The sequence below is a fragment of the Protopterus annectens genome, chromosome 1.part2 (genome assembly GCF_019279795.1).
Source record: "Protopterus annectens isolate FY-2018-M chromosome 1.part2, PAN1.0, whole genome shotgun sequence".
NCBI lineage: Eukaryota > Metazoa > Chordata > Ceratodontiformes > Protopteridae > Protopterus > Protopterus annectens.
The window spans coordinates 752,432,905-752,454,787 of NC_056727.1; positions in this window are offsets into that span (position 1 = coordinate 752,432,905).

Sequence of the window (21,883 nt, forward strand, 5' to 3'; positions counted from 1 at the left end):
GCTTTGTCCCAGCTGAATGGAAAACAGCCACAGTTATTCCCTTGCACAAAGATGGTGCTTCTACTGACTCCAGGAACTATAAACCTATTAGCCTGACTGCCCTTATGTGCAAGGCCGTGGAGCAAATCATCATAGACCTTATCAACAAAGATATAGGTAATCTCCAAACACTTGACTCTACTCAGTTTGGAATTGTCAAAATGAGATCATGCCTGTTAAACCTGGTGGACTTCTTAGAGACAGTCACCAAGGTCCTGGATGAGGGGAAATCTGTGCATAGAGCCTACTTAGACTTAGACTAGGCATTTGACACTATGCCCCACTCAGGCATCATTGACAAACTCACTCAGCTAGGTATCAGCCCATATGTCATTAGATAGGTCACTAACTGTCTCACTTTATAAAACCCATAAAGTCAAAAGAGGGGAATCCACCTCCAAAAGCAGTCCTGTAACCAGTGGTGTTCCACAGGGATCAGTCCTGGGACTTCTACTGTTTGTGAATCTATTTCTCCAAAGTCAAAGAAAAACTAAAGGTCTGTGGCTGACAACGTTTGCTGATGACTGCAAATTTGGAATGGTCATAGAATCTCCAAATGATGTCAACATCCTACAACAGGGTTTTACATATGTGGGTCTAAGTGTCTGGTCCATATTATATGCGGTAGGCTTAGTGTTTGTGTGTGTGTGTGTGTGTGTGTGTGTGTGTGTGTGTGTGTGTGTGTGTGTGTGTGTGTGTGTATGTGTTTTCTTGTGTGTGTGTGTGTGTGTGTGTGTGTGTGTGTGTGTGTGTGTGTGTGTGTGTGTGTGTGCTTGTGTGTGTGTGTGTCTGCATGTCTGCATGTGTCTGTGTGTCTGTGTGTCACTGACAACCTGTTTGGTATGAAAGGTGCTTGTATGTGAGAGCCTTGCTTCCACTGACTTTGTGTAATTACATCTCTCACATACTGTATCAGTTTGTTCAAGTATCAAGTGGTTGTTAATAAACATAAAGCAATTGCTACATTTCTGTAGGATGCCCATATCTTCCAAATTAGTTACAGAGATAGAAGAAAAGTACAAATCAGTGTCAATAGATCCTTATTACATGTTCTACAAGAGGAAGGTCCAAAAGGGATTTTCAGCTGGCCAGTTCATCTCATGCAACAGTATAGACTGTAATTCCAGTTATCTAAGACTAAGCTCATGGTGTACTCTTCTTCAGTATGCAGACTACTTGCTCTTTGTGCGACTAAGTATTGAGGAAATTAAAGGATAGTTTTATAGGGAAATTTTCAATTCCAAGTGCCTGCATTTATGCATGGCACTGCTAAACACCACTGCACATGTAGCAGATGAGAAAATACAAAAACAAAGGTAAGGGTCTAGGGCCAATCAGAAACAACATCTGTTTCTTTCTTTCCTTTAAGGAATCCTGTGTCAGAAAAATGACTCAGGTTCTGTCTTATCTTACAAGAGTATAACCAAAGCTGCTCTAACTTCACATTACAAAAAGGTCAAAAAGTGTGAATGTTAACAATGACACACATACAATAATCCAAATAAAGTAACAAGCAAACAAAACATATCAAACAGCTGACCAGTGCAGACTGAAACAAAGGAAACAAGAAAACAAATATCTGTACAAAACACAAGTCCAACCTGTATAAAACTAAATATAAAAACACTTTATTGGAAATAAATAAATAAACACAAATAAAAAGAGGTTAAATACTTATGTCCCTCCATGGGATTTCTTCAGAACCAAATTATTTAAGTTTTAATTCAAATATAGTGCTATTTATAGCAACATCTAATTCAATTAAAATCTTAAAGAGACAAACATAGAATGTCTTCTATTTACAAAGTGTTTAAAAAGTTTTTATATGGCATATTGGAGATAGTGGGCTGGATTTACAAAAGCTTGCACTGAGTTGTAGAGTAGTGTAAGACGTCAAACAGGCAATATGTCTGCCGTGTGATCCAGGAACAGCCGGCAGGGGCGTGCACGAGAGCTGCTAAAGCTACTCTTGCATGGACAGCATTGTGGTATGCAAGTTACCTCATTTGCTGCTGAAAGCTATGCAAATGAGGTAAATTTGCAATCCAGAAAACATTAACATGTCAGTGGAAGATTAGTGTTATCTGCGGAAATGTACTCCATTGGTAACGGAGTACCATTCTGCAAATAGCTAAAACGGAGCTATGACAGCTCCAAATAAAGGATGCATACAGTTGAGGAAGCATGCCAATGGCCAAATATAAGGCCATTGGCATTTATAAATGTTTAAAAATATAAAAATCTAACTTTTTTCCCCCGATCTCCAATGTTTAAGCATAGCGCAGCACCGCGCAAACATGCAGCGCTTTAAAAAACAAGTAAATAATTTAAAAATAGCCAAAAATAGGCATTTTCACTAAAAAGCTTATCCAACCATGCAGGTGAATGGCAGGCTGAAGACAACATGGCCACTGAGTAGTGGTTGCTAAGAGGGGAAGCTCAGTGTGAGAGATGTAACCATGCATTAGTAGGCAATCTTATGCAAATGAGGATAAGGATAGTGAATCCCAATTTTCCCCAGCATGTGAGCCATGTCCCAAGAGTGTAAGAGTAGGATTAGGTGAGTAGTAGAGTAGAGTAGAATATAGGTGACATCATGAGGAGGTGTGTCAGAAAGGCTGTAAGCTAATTGGAGCACAGTGGCTTGTGTTTGCCCTGAGTTGACCAGGATTGCAAGAGGCGTGCCTACAGTTGTCCTATTTGAAAACCTAAAACCAAAGGTGCACACTGTTAAAATATCGGAAATTTCTTGCAAACATGCACACAGCATGTGCGCGCGTGTGTGCGCATTTGCACTTGTTTGAGCAGCGCTGCCTCGGGCGGAAACAGAAAGGCAAAAGGAAGGAAATAAGTAGTAGGAAGTTAACCAAGGAGAATTAGCAGAGCTGCCAGGTGAAATATATCAGAATCAGCCAATTACACAGGCAGCAGACTACCCCAGCCCAGCACTTTAAACTCTGCAAACAACATTCCCCCCTGTTTTTTCCCAAGAACTCTGCACCACTGCAGTATACAAAGAGGGAAAGCTTAAAAAGCTTAAGTCAGACAAAATGTTAGGGGCTGCTCTTGCTATCATAAACCAACATGTGCAAGGTGCTGAGGGTGGTGATGTTGTGAATGCTGCTGAGCAACCCACAGTGAGGAGACAGAGAAGAGTGTACAGACCCAGGGTAACCTACCAACACCCTGATTGGCCAACAGCAACAACTAGGAGTTAAAGGGGGCCAATGCAGTACACTGAGAACCTGTGCTGCAATTAGGCTTTGTAGACACCTACCAGATGACAAGCATATGGCAACTCCAGGGTTGTGTTAACTGCAGACATTGAAACCATAGCGGAGAGGCAGTGAGAGACGGGTGGAGTGCACAAAGCTGTACAGGGCCACTGTGGCAGACAGTGCTACTACACACGGTACAAGACAAGGTGGTGTACAGCGAGTAACCCACTATCCGGAAGGGACTTGCTCCAAGGCTGGTTGTATATCCCGTTCCCAGCTAGACTGTCTGTGATGGATACTGAGAGGCCATCAACAAGTGCTGCTACCATGCTGGAATCTATGTATCTGTATAGCCCCAGTCTGCTTGGCAACAGATACAGCACAGTGCCCAGCCAACGTGGCAAACCAATGCTGGTGGTGGAGGGGTACCGCTGCCATTTGGAACGTGAAGCACCACCGAAACGGTACTGGGCATGTATTGAGCGGAGAGTAAAGGTGTGCAGAGGATGTGCCATCACTGTTCACCAGGAAGAGGGGGAAGAACTGCTGAAATCACTGCCACACCAGCACGGTCCAGATGCAACAATGGCCCAAGTGGCTACACTGCGAGCAGAACTGCTGCAGAGGGTGGTAACCGGTAATGAATTGCCAAGCTTGGTAATGCAGAGTGTCCTAGGCACAGCAGATGACAACATACTACAGGAGATGCCTTGTCGTGCAACCCTTCAGTGAAGCATAACCAGAGTACGGCAGTAGGCACGGGTATCCATGGCTACACCTCCAGCAACACTTGCGGATATTGATGACAGCCAGTATCCACTCTGTAGTGACAGCTTCATCCTCCGTAGAAGGTCGGATATGGATGGGACAGATTCCTTGGTTCTACTTACTACAACACAGAATTTGACTGATCTGTGCAGGTCCAACATCATTCTTGAAATTAGCACCTTCCCCACACGGGCTGATATATGTTGCCAGCTATATACATTACATGGATGTATTGGCACCCCCACCTCAACAAGGATTGTACTGCTGGTGTACTGTCTCATGACATGGAAGTCGGAGTCTGCATACACCGCTTTGTGGGAGGTACTGAAGGGTATGGCTGCTGAACAGGGATGCACCTTGTCTCCACAGTATATTATGACCGATTTTGAGAAGGCAGCAATTCATGCCAGTCGGAAGGCATTCCCTAGGAGTATTCTGAAGGGATGCCTATTCCATTTTGCATAGATCATCTGGTGCCTGATCCAGCATCACCACCTTGTCGCCCTCTATGGCACGGACACTGCTTTCTCAATTGCCATCCGCAAGCTAATTGCGTTGGCATTCCTACCATTGGATGATGTTGTCTCTGCCTTTCTGGACATTGTGGCTTCCTTACCAGACTGTGCTCAGCCTATTGGCATTTTTCTAGACCATCATTATGTACGAGGCCAACCATGCAAGTATGCATCCCGCTGCTAACCACAGACACAAATGCCATCGTCATACCCTTTGTGGTTTTGGAATGTGTCTGATGTCTCAGAAATGGACTTCACATGGACTAACAACCAGGTGGAGGCTTGGCATCATCGGCTGAAGATATTACTGGGATGCCCTACTGTACAGCTATCTGACCTTCTGTCTGTTCTGTAGCAGGAGCAGAACCTGACAGATACCCGATGGGAAATTCTTTTGAGGGGGATGCCTATGACACCACGTAGGAAGGCTATTGTTGTAAGGGAAAGTCGCCTAAAGCACATCTTACAACATAAGTGTGACTACAGTGATGTGCAGGATTTCCTCCATGCTGTGGCATATTTCTACAAGTTGTGATACTGTTGGAGTTTAGTATGCACCAAGCACTACACACATCACAATGCATATTGAATTAATAAAGGCTTTGCCCACAGCACACAGGTTTCATGGTACCACTTTCATGCCCACGTGGCATGCTATGCCAGCCACATGTTCCACTGACAGTTGCACATGGTGGCTTCTAAGGGGGTGCACAGTGTATCACTATGGGGGTTTGTATCTGCCACCTGTGGTTAGGGTGCAGGGGATTCCTCAATTCTCACAGGGAATTGTCCACAGTCATTTGTCACTGCAGCGAAATTGTCAACCTGCCATGTGTCCACATCCAGCTGTCTCACAGGTGGGATGTTGCACCACCTAGGTGCCTGAATCCATCAACTGTGCCTAAATAATGGTCACTACAGTCTAGCCACATTTGTTTGAGATGGCCTGGGTATTGCATGTGTTTGAGGCAGCTAATCACATTAGTGAGATGTGCGTGCTCTTACACCAAACATGCACAGCATGCATTATGGGTAGGTGTGTTACATGTGTACATGGCCTACACCTTAACTATGACATGCACTTTTTATTTACAATAATAAATATAGAACACACTCACCAGCATCTGTCCGCTGCCTTGATGTCACCCCAGAGGGACCTACATAGAGATGAGACAGTTTGTCAGTGGCCACAACTGTGGCATTGCTACTGTGTGTTTGCAGTCTTACAGTACAACAACAGTTTACATTCACAGGGCTACAGATTATGTTCCAAATGATCAGTATTGCACAACAACAGGCTCCACATCTTTGAACAACACACTCCACATCTCACATATGCATGATCTACCAACACAAATAACAGTAGTCTACAGATATGCCATGTTACCTGCATGCTCCATGTGTGCTTGCTGGGTGGCTCCCACCTCCATCATGGTGTATGTCTGCTTCTGTTGTTTTTGGGCAGGTGCCACCAGGCTCAGGAGCAGCTCCTCCACTCTGGTGAGGGAGGGATGGATATTAACACCACCTCCTGTTGCAAGCTGTTGTCTGCGCACATCAGCAGCACACATGTCGGACATGTCTGAGAAGATCACTGTAGTGGTGGCGTACCTGCTCATATGTCCGGTTCTGCAGGCCTACCTCATTGACCCTGCAGACAACATCTTGCCACATTGCAGTATGCTCCTGCAGGTCCTGGCTGGTTCGTGAGAACATGAGACGGTAGTGCTGAATCATACTGCTAGTAATGATATCATCTTCAGCACTACTGTAACTGGGGTTCCTGCGATGGGCCATGATCTCTGAAAGACATAAATACAAAAATATGTCTGAGCAAGTCATATGGCACATTTAACATTACACAGTACAGATATCACTGAACTGCCATATATAGCTACCTATAAGCAAACTGAGAGTGAAACACTGTAACTGCCAGTTATCACTGCTCACCCCACAATTGCTTGAAAGTGCCTTGCTCACTCTCTATCAAATGAACCATGTTCTGCACAGCAACAAAATAAAATCACTATATAAGACTATACAAGAGTACCTGGCATACTGTATGCAACACAATGCACCACCTACCCACAGCAGATATACCTCAAGCTGATGTGTAAAGAAATATATCATCCATCACAATCAGTGTAAGGTCCAGTAAATGTATTACTGTTATACCACACAACTTGTTAATGGCAAACCTGTAGCCAAAATATATGCACAATTGGGAATATAGGTCGCATACTGCTGTAGTACACTATGAATGTTGCTAGATACGCAGTTATATGTTTTACCACACATATGTCAAAGGACATGTTACAGACATACCCACATACACATCAGACATAATTACAGGACACAAAGGTATGATAACCCAGATAAGCTTTCAGTGTGTACTATACAGTACTGTGTGTCAGTACTTACACAACCTTAATCTTGAGAAATGTAATCTGTGATGAATACAGGGACCGCACAAAACAGTGGATGCAAGCAATGTGAACATACACCATACTTTGCTGTACAGGCCCAGAGCTTCAAGTAGTACTACAGTACACAGATGATTTGCATTCAACATCGGTACCAATTAATAATCATAGATGTAGTGCTTTAACCTCCAATGACACACCCTAGTTAAAACCAAGGGACTTAATCACACTGTATGCAATAACACTTGTTCTGCCCAGCAACAGAATACACAGCTTTTGCTAGGATCAAAACAAGAGCCCATAATGCCATGACATAAACAGTTTCCCACTAAGCTATCCCACAGATACATATCTTTGACGTATTCACAAACATATTGGCCATCACAGTCAGTCAACAGTACACAGAATCTATTGTAACAAGTAGATGTAGGTGTGTATGAGCATATGTAACTATATATATATATATATATATATACATATACACATCCATTGGTCTACATATACATATATATGTAGGCACATATACATTTCACCTTTCATAGTGAGAATATCAATTATACAACGGATGTAAGGTGTACAGTAATGTAATAAAATTGCACAGTCTTGGGATAAATGCATTGAAGGTGTTCACAGCCCAGGTAGCTTTAGCAGGCCTTACTGGCTTCAACATTGCAAACTGAACAAACCACCCACAGTGTTTAACCACCACATGTCATATACCAGCACTGTATGCTGTCTTGTTTGTCACACACTAAAACCTACATACAAATATGTGCATACTAACCTTCACCAACATATATATCTCCCCCCTTCCCAAACAGTTGCAATATGTCCCCTGCTCTATGCACATATACAGATGTGAATATATATGACACTTATATATTTCTCCGTATGTGTGTGGCATACACAAACAAGATCCACACTGTTGTAAGTCTCTGGACCTCACAGCTGAACTGTTGGGCCTTGCTGCAACACAAACAGGTGTAACATACGAACACACACTAACATTAGGGGGGGTATGTATGGCAACAGATGCTAGATAAGCATACTAGACTGCTACAGCAGTTGCCAATGCTAAGCTACACTTTAATATGACTATCATGCATGTGTTGTTCGGTCACACCCATGTTTATATAATGTCAGCGTTAATCCCCCCAACAGCCATTGGCCACATTACTGTACAGAACACAGATAACATGGATCAGATCTTTGACATTTAATGCTGAGCTACACATTTCACAGGTATGTCCCACTGCCCACAGGTACACACAGTATTGTCCATAGCAGTAGTTAAGCAGAACATCTGTGCAAAAAGAAGTACTGCTGCCACATATGAATGGTTCACATTATGTAGACTATTCTTCAGTAACATCTACTACATGCCAGTAAATACATATGTCACATACCTTTCCTTTGTATGATTTGGTAATATTTATTTTTCTTTTCTCTGTCTCTCTCTCTCTCTCCCTCTCTGTCTCTCTGTCTCTCTCTCTCTCTCTCTGTCTGTCTCTGCAATAGAGTGATTGAGTTTGTTGGCAGAGATTGCAGCCTGCATTTGTAGGAATTTGCACATGAGCATGTGATGGCCTCTGCACCAATTAGTGGCCACAATTTGCTAATTGCATGCAGCCTGCTGTGTAGTAATTGCAATAATCACTATCATTTATATAACAGTACATGCAGAATAATTACTAACCTGCCTGATGACACAGCCTTTGCAGTCTATCTTCATGGGCTTGCTGGTTCATAGCCCAGACACCTGCAGTTGTGAAGTAAATTCAGTGATATTGAGACATACCTATCTATAGTATAGACAAGCATAGCAATTCTTAACTACTTAATACAATGGCTACTTACTCAGTACTGGGGCATTAGGCATCGCACAGGATTCCTGGATCCACTGGTCCAGTTGATCCTCCTTATGTCACTTCAGGTCAGAATAATGGTGCCTGACCTTCTCACCAGTCCGAGGAACACCAGTGGCACTGGTGCGATCATGGGCAAGACTGTTCCAGGCCTCCGTTTTATATTGGGTACCCTGGTACTGGCCCTGCAGGAGTATTTCCTCATGATTGTGGACAAGGAGCCAAACCATTACTTTGGACACCTCAGTGCCCCAGCGTTGCGCTCTAAATTGAGTGCCTTCTCCAACACCAGCCATGCTGACTGCAGAAGAAAGCTACAACCAGTTATAGCAAGTATTCCTGCCTGTGGAGCTTAAATATGCCTCATTTCCCGCACTTATTTGTGATTGGCCGGTTTTGGAAAAACTCAGCTGTAGGCATGCCTGCTTAGCTGATGTTGGCAATGTTTAAAATTCCTTTGATAGATATGTGCCTGTTGAAAGTGCATGCTTATGAAATGCTGTCATGGCTTAGTGGTTAAGTACTGTGACTATAGTGTATAGTATCCTGAGTTCAAGCCCTGTCACTGCTTTTTATTTTCCTACTGGGCAGACCTGACTGGTTAAGGTACAATAAAGGAGACGTGGCCATGTTTAACCGACTTTGTTCAACTATGCCCGACTTTGCCCAACGTTGCTCAACGTTGCTCAACGTTGCCAGATATTGCACTGGTTAGCGTGGTGCGTAACTACGTGCAAATACGTTGTGATTGCGCTGGTTAGCACTGTGCGCAGCTACGTGCAAAGACTTTGCGCTGGTTAACGTGGTGTGCAGCTATGTGCAATTGGATTTAAATATGCTCAATACTGGTAAAATGTGCTTAGCAGTACTTCATATTGCTTAAAATAGGGTACTCATGCCTCAGAATGCATAACCATTTGACCTTCATATATATATATATAATTCGTTCACTACTACATTTAACTTTTCAATGCTTTTTTACAAAACTTATACATAAAAAATGCCAGGAAATATTTTTGTATACAGATTTCCAACAGAAAATGGAACGTGCAGTAGTGGGACTCGAACGGGGAATGCCTCCACTTTGTGCGAAGGCTCTAACCACTACACTATCGCTAGTTTGTGTAATTTGCATATATTTTTCTTATTATCCTCTTCTGGTGTCTAAGCTGCTAACTGTAGCTAAGCAATGGGCAAACCCACACAAACACGTGCAAATATGGGCAGCTATATCGGATGAAATAAAAAAAATAAAAAAAATCTTTCTATTTTTAATTTTGTTAGTTGTTTAACATATGGGGGAGTGTAGTGTTACACTGTGCACATGTGAGCGGACTCGCTCATGTAACTTGAAATTGTGGCGTTTCTTCATTGCAGGGGCGTGGATTTTTGGACTGCTCGGCAGTCCGACATGCCCCCTACACTCATCCATGCTCCATGTAAGCTTTAGAGTTGAGGCAGCACGCCCTCATTAATATGCATGGCACGCTGCCGTCATACTCTTAGACTGGCGCTTCCGTGTAAGACTGATCTAGTCTTACACAGAAGATTAGTAAATCCTGGGGAGTATTTTCAGACCCGAGGGGTGGTCATTAGGATAACACTTTAAAATACCAGGAATTATTATGGCAAATTCATTTAGACACTTGTACTTATCCTGGGTTTAATGGCTACATTTCCATAGTCCCAATGTTAAAAAAACATGCTGCTAAATTATAATAATTAATTATTGTGTATATTAAGATATGTTTAACTTATATTGATTAGGCTCTCACTTTTAAGTGAAAGTTATGGTTTATAATTTGATTTGTTGCATGGTTATCATATTTGGGGTTAAATTGGGTTAATTTTGTGTGATATCTCTTAAAGATTTTAATTGAATTAGATGTTGCTATAAATAGCACTACGTTTGAATTAAAACGTAAATAATTTGGTTCTGAGTAAGTCCCATGCAGGGACGTGCTTAACCTCTTTTTATTTGTGTTTATTTATTTCAAATCCAGATAAAGTGCTAGGCAGTGAAAATGGCAAGTGCAGAACAGTCTTATCTGACAGTCTTAATTGATGCAGAAATCAAGGAAAATCACTCTTTTTTCAATTGGATTGATCGCCAAACACTGCCAAGCTCTGTGGAAATGAGCCAAACATCATGCAAATGTGACAGTTATAAAGCAGCTGAGAAAATTCAATAACAAAACTAAGGACCCTCTGGTCAATCAGAAACAATACATCTTTCCTGCCTTTAAGCAATCCTGGATCAGAAAATGACTCACATCCTCTCTACTCTCACCATAATGTAACCAAAGCTGCTCTGATCTGAGATTACAAACTACCAGCCACAAATTGTTGAAACTGAATAATGGCTTCATAGGTTCTCAGATGATTACTAAGCTAATGTCACCAAAGAGCCTTTTTAAGACTAGCCATGCTTCCCAGCTATATTTGACAGGATATGACACCCCTCTTTTAATAGGGGGTATAACTTGGGTATCAGTGGTTAAGCATTTATAAGCTTCTTCTTTCTAATAGGGTCATAGGGACCAACCAGGAGTAAATTTATAATTGCCCATTCATTGATCCAAGTTGCACTTGAATAAGTGCAGGGAGGAACTCTGCCTTCATATGGATCCAGAGAAGGGGTAGTTATGAGACACATACTTCTCCCTCCAAAATGTCTTATTTCTATTGCAGACAAGGTTCCAGTCCCTAAAGGAGGTGTTTATGATATACTTGTTTTACGGATGTGTAACAGCTCCATAAGGGCTAGATCTGAGTCTGCTTTGAATGCAAACCATTGATCCCCCCCTCAACAGTTTGTAGGAGACTAAGCATAAGGATAAAGCTTTGAGGTTGTTCACGTAGGACATGTTTTTATATCATGTATTATTTTGTGAAGATCCTCTGAGGATGTTCCAGTTGTTGCATATGCCTGGTCAGGTACATACTGAAAAGGGCATTGTATTTAATGATTGGTTTAATGAGAGCTGAGTACAATAAAAAAAGGACATCATTGGACCTAAATGCCATACCCTTGCTTAAAAGTTGTGTAACACAGAATGATTTACTTACTACAGCAGACACACGATCATGAAAGGCCATATCATTGTCTACATGTATTGCCAAATCCCTGAAAAAAGGGTAATCTCTTAGGGGTGTATTATCAATGTAGCAATTTCCAGGGTAGTCACCTTTCTGAAATATTTTATTATGTATTTTTAGGAATTGAATTTTAGACCATGACTCTGACAATAGTTATTAGTGTGTATCATGTCTTCTTGGAGGATGTTTGTGGCTTTGAGGGTTTCTATGACCGAACATAGTTCACAATCATCTGTGAACGTAGCCTCTGATATTGTGCATGACTTCAAAGAAGTAGACGCCAAAAAGAACATTTTGAGCACTGAGGCTTGGGAGAAACATCTAGTGACTGGCCTTTTTATGGAGGTAGACTCATCTATCCTGATTTCTTGGGTCTTATCTGTGTTCCAGCTGGCTATCCAATGGATGATGTAGGGGTTTATGCCTAGTATTCTGATCTTGTCTACAATACCTGAGTGGAATACTGTTTCCAATGCACTGGACAGGTGGAGGTAGGCAGTATGCAATATTTGGCCCACGTCCATTGCTTTAGTGACTTTCTCAAAGAAATTGATCAGGCTGAATAGGCATGACCTGTCATTGACAAAACCATACTGGGTTTGATCCAGTGTCTGAAGGTTTCCTATGTCATTGTTTACCATGTCCATGGTTATTCTTTCCATGACCTTACATATGACCCTAATCAGGCTTATTGATTGGTAGGTTCCCAGGTCTGTAGAGGGCCTGCCCTTTTGCAGTGGGATAACAGTTACAGTCCTTGTGATATGTAATATGCAATCCATTTTGAAAATTAAATATTTAAGCAAATAAATAATTGCAAAGAGGAGTACAAAATAAAATGTTTGAACAGATTGATGGCAATTGGAAATATCCAAGTTAGCTGCTCTTTCTACTACCACTAGCAGAAAATATATTTTATACTATTTATCTCTGACTTTTAAGAGCATTTAGCTTTGTATGGATGCCTAACAGGGAGCAAATTCCAAACATAAACTCTAAGTCCAAAGCATTCACTGTATTCTCTAGAAACAAGCACTAGCTGAACTCTAACTGTTGCACTTTGAACTTAGAAGAATCCTAGGTTCTTATTTCCTATCTGATGCAGATTTCAAATCTACTAACCCTGTTTGCACAGTCACTTAGCCTTATAACAAGATTCAGTTCACTTTTACCAGTTAAGCTTTGAAAGAAATGTGCAGGCTTACAAAAAGCAATGCTTGACAAAAAGAAGTAACAGCAACAAAGCAGCCTTAGCATCATCTCCTGCCTTGCCAAACATCTGTCTTGTAATACCCTCACATCTTTTCACAATACTTGGCCAACAGAAATGTTTTTATAAGGTTCCTCTTGTGTGTTTCATTCCAGTATGACCTGAAAAAGGAATACCATGGGCTATGGCCAGACTGTCAGAAAGCAGGCCTTTGGGACTACTAACTGCTGCACACCTACTACTAGCTCTCCTTCTAGGAGCTCATTACAAACCTGTGTCCTAATATATAGACTTCTACTGCACTTGAGAACCAGGAGCCTCCTTGGCTACCTCTTCACATGTCCTGTAAAATCCAGACCCTGGTTTACACACAGTATAAAGCTTTTGTCAGTGATTAATCCAAACACGTGTCAGTAAAGTACATAAATGCATTTACATGTTACAAAAATAAAGCTTGTGTAAAAATGACAAAAATATCTTTTGATCACTCTGCCTCATATTTAGAACTGCTGCTAACATATACACATTGTCTGAAGTAGCACTTTCCAAAAGAATTCCGGTACCTTGGGCAGTTGTGGCCCAGACTGAGGTTTGCTGCTACTGCTTAGCTTTTCCTTTGAAGTAGCTACAACACCAACCTTAGCTGGAGGTGTAAACACTAGCTAAGTCTTCCCCCAGCTACCTTCTCTATGTGTCTGCCACATTGACTGCCTGCATGTATTTGCATGCACACTGGGTACCATAAAAAATAATTTTATGTTATAGCATCTGCCAGGGTAATTTCCCATTTGTTTTCTGCAACCTTATTTAATTAATTAAAAAGAACATCAAAGTTTGTTTATTTATGTATGCATGCATGTACGTATGTATTTATTTATTTATTTGCCATCTGGCAGTTATTTAAGTATACCATATTGTTTTTAATGTTGGCATGTGGATTTTTTTTTCAGTTTGTGGGCATTGTATGAGTTTTGTTTTCTGAGGTAATTTTTTAATGGATCACCTTTAGGCAGCCCATTAGTACAAGGACAGGACACTTCACTATGATGCTTTTGACCTAGAATCAACTAGAACTCTGGGAAGCTGGAAGGATCATTGAGCCAGGGAGGAGGTTTAAGCAGTTGACAGCCAGCAAACTTATCTTGTGGGGAGGGTTTGTTTTTTTCAGCACAATGCTACTTTCTAGCAGAGTCTGAAGAGCAAGATTAGTGCCACACACTTGTATGTATGAACAGAGAAGGCAGGGCTGACATCAACAGATCTTGGGTGGGAGGGGCCTTGGCCATGTGCTTACATAATTGTACTGCATGCCTCTCCCTCAAAGAAGTGTAGGGCATATAAAACAATCCCTGTTGTTAGGCTTGAATATGTGGTTGAGATGCCACAATATCTTCTAATACTCTCTTGAAGCTGGTTGAATTCTCCAGCACCTCTAGTTCCAGGCTGGTGACCCTTATCTGGAGTGGGAGAGTGGGTTAGTCTAAAGGGTGGTTGAGAGGAGGGAGGGGAAAGACAGTGGCTATCTGCAGATAGCTATTTTGACCAAAAGGTCAAAAAAGGTAAAACAAGTTTGATTTATCACTTTTGCTTTTTTGCTGATTGAATGCTGGGATTTCTTTCTTCTCTTAGACAGACTGAAACTTGCAGGTTCATTAATGTTGTTCATCAAGTTGTGTTCTGTAATACTGGTTGTATACATAGTTGTTTTTTTTTGCTGGTGATGCAGACAGTTTTGCTCACTTAGTAAGGGAGTTATAAAATGTGTTTTGTTACTTGCTAAGTTGGCATTTTTTGGTAAAGTGCACTTAGGGTGGTGTTAAGGTACTGTAGTGGCCACTCATTAGTGTATTTTATTCTACCATTTAGCGTAAGTAGTTGTATTGTAATTTAGCATGTGTGATTTCTAATAAACAAATTGCCAGCAGCTCAAAAACACAATCCAGGTTTATTAAAAATCCAGGTAAGCGCTTTCGGCTGTAACACCAGCCTTCATCAGACAATAAGACAAAGTGAACCACTCCTTTTTATACAAAATCCAGTGATAATTAATTAACAGTTAATCAATTAAAATCTGCATATATAAATATATAAAAATATAAACATATAAAAAATATATATATATATATATATATATATATATATATATATATATATATATATATATATATATATACACATATATGCACACATGTGAAGTCCTGTCTATTATAAGCCCTCAATTTTAAGATGCTTGAAATAGAAATTGTATTATTTAAAACTGAGAGTTGTGCAGCATTTAAGTAAATTTGCCACCAATACTCCCTAGTTTCTAAAATAGTTTTCCAGGGACCTCCTCTGGGACCTACTTGAATCTGTCCTAATACTACAAAACCAAATTTATGAGTGGGATTATTTTCTACATGTCTATAAAGTGCATTTGTGTTCTTAAATTTACTAATGTCATAAGTATGTTCATATATGCGTTGCTTGATTTTCCGTTCAGTTTTACCTATATAGTAAGCAGAACATTCTAAGCAACTAGCTGCATATATTACTCCCTTTGTGTTACAATTACAATAACCAGGGATGGCAATAACCTTCCCTGCTAAAAATAGCTCTTCACACTCTAAAATATGAACACACTGAGTCCACATATTGCACTTTCTCATCCTGCCTTGGGACTTAATAGTAGAAGTAGAACAGGTGTTGCACCAGTCCTTTAGGTTATGATCCCTCTTATACACTACATTGGGCTGTGCTCCTAGAATCTGACTTAGATCCCTGTCACCCGCTATAAGCATCCAATTTTTACACATAAGACGAAAAATGTTGTGACTATCATTAGTGTATGTTGTAACAAAACTTATATTTCCATATGTATTGCCATTAGTTGTGTTTTGTGAGTTAGAAGTAGAAGAAACTAAATTTGAAACATAAGTTTCCAACTGTGTGGCATTATTAGTTGAATCAATTTCTATTGCTAACAAAGGCTTGTAAAATCCTTTTTGGCTTTTGTCCACCACTTCACAAATTACACTATCAACAAATGTTTTGGGATAACCCCTATTCAAAAACATTTTCCCTATAAAATGACATTCTTGCATGAATTCATCCACATCTGTTACCATCCTGGCTGCACTAACCATTTGGCCTATAATAACTGCTTTTTTACATGATGTGGATGGTTACTGGTAAAGTACAAAAATTTATTGGAATAGGTGTTCTTCCTAAATATACCAGCTTTTAAACATCCCCGCACATACCCCGGGATTCATGAAGCTTGCACCAGGTGCCGGAGTAGCGTTGGTGATCTAGCACCAAATATGGCCGCCGAGCGATTCAGGTACGAGCAGTTTTCACGTGCACTACCAGCGTACGCCAGAGCTGTGCAGCTCCCGGTGCATGTATGCTAATTACCCCATGCACAGTAGTTTAGCATGCAAATGAAGGTATATAGCAATTCATGAAGTGTTGCAGGCGTAGCGTAAGCATGAAGAAATGTAAACCAAAAAAATGGTTTACATTTTGTCAAACATAAAATCGGAGCCATGAAAGCGGACCAAACGTACATATTATAATGTTAATATATGCCAACGGCTAAATATATAGCCAATGGCATAAAAAACATGCACAACATATAAAAAATAACATTTAATGTCATGGCCACACTAATGTAAAGTAAAACCGCAGTGCATCTGTGCGCAAACAGGATCACAAGGAAAATATATTTAGATGTCATAAAACTGCAATGTAACACAATTCATGATATCCCCATAATAGTCAATGGCACGCATGCTACACCACAACCATGGCGCAAGGGTTGCTAAGGGTCTGTGACAGTGTTCCATTCGGTAACTAGGAATTAGTAGTCAATGCCATGCAAATGAGTCAAGTAATACTGAATCGCAAACTACCCGCCGGTACCACGTGGCATAGCAGTACAACACTGAGGGGTGGCCTGGAGGTAAACATGACATCAAGAGAGGGGTGCACCACCGTAGTTGTAAGCACATTGGATCATTGCCAATCTGGGTTACCTGTTGCTAAGCAAAGCCGCAGGATAGGGGTGTGGAAGTAGCCATAGCTTTGCTTAGCTGAAAGTTCACGTGAACGTGGATGAAAATGGGAAATGGCTGTGCACGGCGTGGCGTGCGCCACAGCTGAAACATGAAGGATATGGGAAGAAAATAAGGCAATGCTGCAGCATGGTAATTGGAGTAAAAATGAGTAATTAACAACTAGGAACTCACAGTGAGCCATACACAACAGCTAACAAGGCTGCTAGCAGCTACCTGCAGAACAGGAAAGGGGAGGTGCCATACAGCAAAGAAAAGAGAACTGTCACAGCAGAACAAAGCAAATTTGCAGTAGATCAGCGACATAACACATTTCCCAACACAATCCTGGGTTGTGAAAGCACAAAACAAGATAGCCGGCAGCTGGATGCATGCCTGACAATGGGAGGGGAATCGGGTTGAAAATTGAAGTAAAGGGCAATAGATGAATCACGACAGCCAAGCGTACGTCAACACCAAAGACCCCACAATAGCAGTACCTGCTGTAAAACCAATAATTAAGATACCCTGCAGCTGGAATACCACAAATACACCCAATTACACCAGCATCTTCCATTGTACAATAGTATAAGGTGTGAAAGCTCCACACACACACTTGTGTATTCCCAGATACAGATGGGGAACTTTTAAAATGTACATGTTAGGGGCCGCCATAGTTTTGATTCACCAGCATGTGTTGGATACTGATGGTGGTGTGGAGGATGATGCTGACAACCATCTCAGGCACCGGAAGAGGAGAAGAGTGTTCAGACCCAGGGTAACCTACCAGAGGCTACATGATCTGGAGATAATAGAGTGTTACAGGGTGGACAGGGACATCATACAGCAACTTTTTGAGCTGTGCCGGCCATGCCTTAGAGCCAGAAGTAACAGAGGGGAACTCATCCCAGTGGGCACGAAGGTATGTGTAAGCTTGAGAATGCTAGCCACAGGTACCTTCCAAAGGCCAGCTGGGGATATCATGGGGATCTCACAGGCATCAGCATCCAGGGTACTCCACCAGTTCCTGGATGCCATGTTACCACATGCCAATGAGCACATATACTTCCCCCAAACTCAGGAGGAGTTGGCCAGCAATATGCGTCTCTTCTACCATGTGGCAGACTACCCAGAGGTACTGCGTGCAATAGACTGCACGCATATACACATCAAGTCACAACCCGGTAAGCAGTGTAGGCACTACATAAACTGCAAGGGATACCCCTCCATCAACTGCCAGGTTGTGTCAATGCCCATGGCATTATCATGGATGTGTGTGCTGGCAACCCTGGAAGCTATCACGACTCCCACATCTGGCATGCCTCACAGCTGTATCAGGTTTGTATTTTTCTGCACAATGCTACTTTCTAGCAGAGTCTGAAGAGAAAGATTAGTGCCACACACTTGTATGTATGAACAGAGAAGGCAGGGCCGACATCAACAGATCTTGGGTGGGAGGGGCCTTGGCCATGTGCTTACATAATTGTACTGCATGCCTCTCCCTCAAAGAAGTGTAGGGCATATAAAAAAATCCCTGTTGTTAGGCTTGAATATGTGGTTGGGATGCCGCAATATCTTCTAATACTCTCTTGAAGCTGGTTGAATTCTCCAGCACCTCTAGTTCCAGGCTGGTGACCCTTATCTGGAGTGGGAGATTGGGTTAGTCTAAAGGGTGGTTGAGAGGAGGGAGGGGAAAGACAGTGGCTATCTGCAGATAGCTATTTTGACCAAAAGGTCAAAAAAGGTAAAACAAGTTTGATTTATCACTTTTGCTTTTTTGCTTATTGAATGCTGGGATTTCTTTATTCTCTTAGACAGAATGAGATTTGCAGGTTCATTAATGTTGTTCATCAAGTTGTGTTCTGTAATACTGTATACATAGTTGTTTTTTTTGTTGGTGATGCAGACAGTTTTGCTCACTTAGTAAGGGAGTTATAAAATGTGTTTTGTTACTTGCTAAGTTGGCATTTTTTGGTAAAGTGCACTTAGGGTGGTGTTAAGGTACTGTAGTAGCCACTCATTAGTGTATTTTATTCTACCATTTAGCGTAAGTAGTTGTATTGCAATTTAGCATGTGTGATTTCTAATAAACAAATTGCCAGCAGGTCAAAAACACAATCCAGCTTTATTAAAAATCCAGGTAAGCCATTTCGGCTGTAACACCAGCCTTCATCAGACAATAAGACAAAGTGAACCACTCCTTTTTATACAAAATCCAGTGATAATTAATTAACAGTTAATCAATTAAAATCTGCATATATAAATATATAAAAATATAAACATATAAAAAAAATATAAATATACATATATATACATACATATATATATATATATATATATATATACACATGTGCAGTCCTGTCTATTATAAGCCCTCAATTTTAAGATGCTTGAAATAGAAATTGTATCATTTAAAACTGAGAGTTGTGCAGCATTTAAGTAAATTTGCCACCAATACTCCCTAGTTTCTAAAATACTTTTCCAGGGACCTCCCCTGGGAACTACTTGAATCTGTTCTAATACTACAAAACCAAATTTATGAGTGGGATTATTTTCTACATGTCTATAAAGTGCATTTGTGTTCTTAAATTTACTAATGTCATAAGTATGTTCATATATGCGTTGCTTGATTTTCCATTCAGTTTTACCTATATAGTAAGCAGAACATTCTAAGCAACTAGCTGCATATATTACCCCCTTTGTGTTACAATTAAAATAACCAGGGATGGCAATAACCTTCCCTGCTAAAAATAGCTCTTCACACTCTAAAATATGAACACACTGAGTCCACATATTGCACTTTCTCATCCTGCCTTGGGACTTAATAGTAGAAGTAGAACAGGTGTTGCACCAGTCCTTTAGGTTATGATCCCTCTTATACACTACATTGGGCTGTGCTCCTACAATCTGACTTAGATCCCTATCACCCGCTATAAGCGTCCAGTTTTTACACATAAGACGAAAAATGTTGTGACTATCATTAGTGTATGTTGTAACAAAACTTATATTTCCATATGTATTGCCATTAGTTGTGTTTTGTGAGTTAGAAGTAGAAGAAACTAAATTTGAAACATAAGTTTCCAACTGTGTGGCATTATTAGTTGAATCAATTTCTATTGCTAACAAAGGCTTGTAAAATCCTTTTTGGCTTTTGTCCACCATTTCACAAATTACACTATCAACAAATGTTTTGGGATAACCCCTATTCAAAAACATATTCCCTATAAAATGACATTCTTGTATGAATTCATCCACATCTGTTACCATCCTGGCTGCACTAACCAGTTGGCCTTTAATAACTGCTTTTTTTACATGATGTGGATGGTTACTGGTAAAGTACAAAAATTTATCGGAATAGGTGTTCTTCCTAAATATACCAGCTTTTAAACATCCCCGCACATACCCCGGGATTCATGAAGCTTGCAGCAGGCGCCGGAGTAGCGTCGGCGATCTAGTGCCAAATATGGCCGCCGAGCGATTCAGGTACGAGCAGTTTCCACGTGCACTACCAGCGTATGCCAGAGCTGTGCAGCTCTCGGTGCATGTATGCTAATTACCCCATGCACAGCAGTGTAGCATGCAAATGAAGGTATATAGCAATTCATGAAGTGTTGCAGGCGTAGCATAAGCATGAAGAAATGTAAACCAAAAAAAAAAACGGTTTACATTTTGTCAAACATAAAATCGGAGCCATGAAAGTGGACCAAACTTACACATTATAATGTTAATATATGCCAATGGCTAAATATATAGCCAATGGCATAAAAAACATGCACAACATATAAAAAATAACATTTAATGTCATGGCCACACTAACGCAAAGTAAAACCGCAGTGCATCTGTGCGCAAACAGGATCACAAGGAAAATATATTTAGATGTCATAAAACTGCAATGTAACACAATTCATGATATCCCCATAATAGTCAATGACACGCATTCTACACCACAACCATGGCGCAAGGGTTGCTAAGGGTCTGTGACAGTGTTCCATTCGGTAACTAGGAATTAGTAGTCAATGCCATGCAAATGAGTCAAGTAATACTGAATCGCAAACTACCCACCGGTACCACATGGCATAGCAGTACAACACTGAGGGGTGGCCTGGAGGTAAACATGACATCAAGAGAGGGGTGCGCCACCGTAGTTGTAAGCACATTGGATCATTGTCAATCCGGGTTGCCTATTGCTAAGCAAAGCCGCAGGATAGGGGTGTGGAAGTAGCCACAGCTTTGCTTAGCTGAAAGCACACAAGATAACCGAAAGTTCATGTGAACGTGGATGAAAACGGGAAATGGCTGTGCACGGCGTTGCGTGCGCCACAGCTGAAACAGGAAGGATACGGGAAGAAAATAAGGCAATGCTGCAGCATGGTAATTGGAGTAAAAATGAGTAATTAACACGTAGGAACTCACAGTGAGCCATAGACAACAGCTAACAAGGCTGCTAGCAGCTACCTGCAGAACAGGAAAGGGGAGGTGCCGTACAGCAAAGTAAAGAGAACTGTCACAGCAGAACAAAGCAAACTTGCAGTAGATCAGCGACATAGCACATTTCCCAACACAATCCTGGGTTGTGAAAGCACAAAACAAGATAGCCGGAAGCTGGATGCATGCCTGACAATGGGAGGAGAATTGGGTTGAAAATTGAAGTAAAGGGCAATAGATGAATCATGACAGCCAACCGTAAGTCAACACCAAAGACCCCACAATAG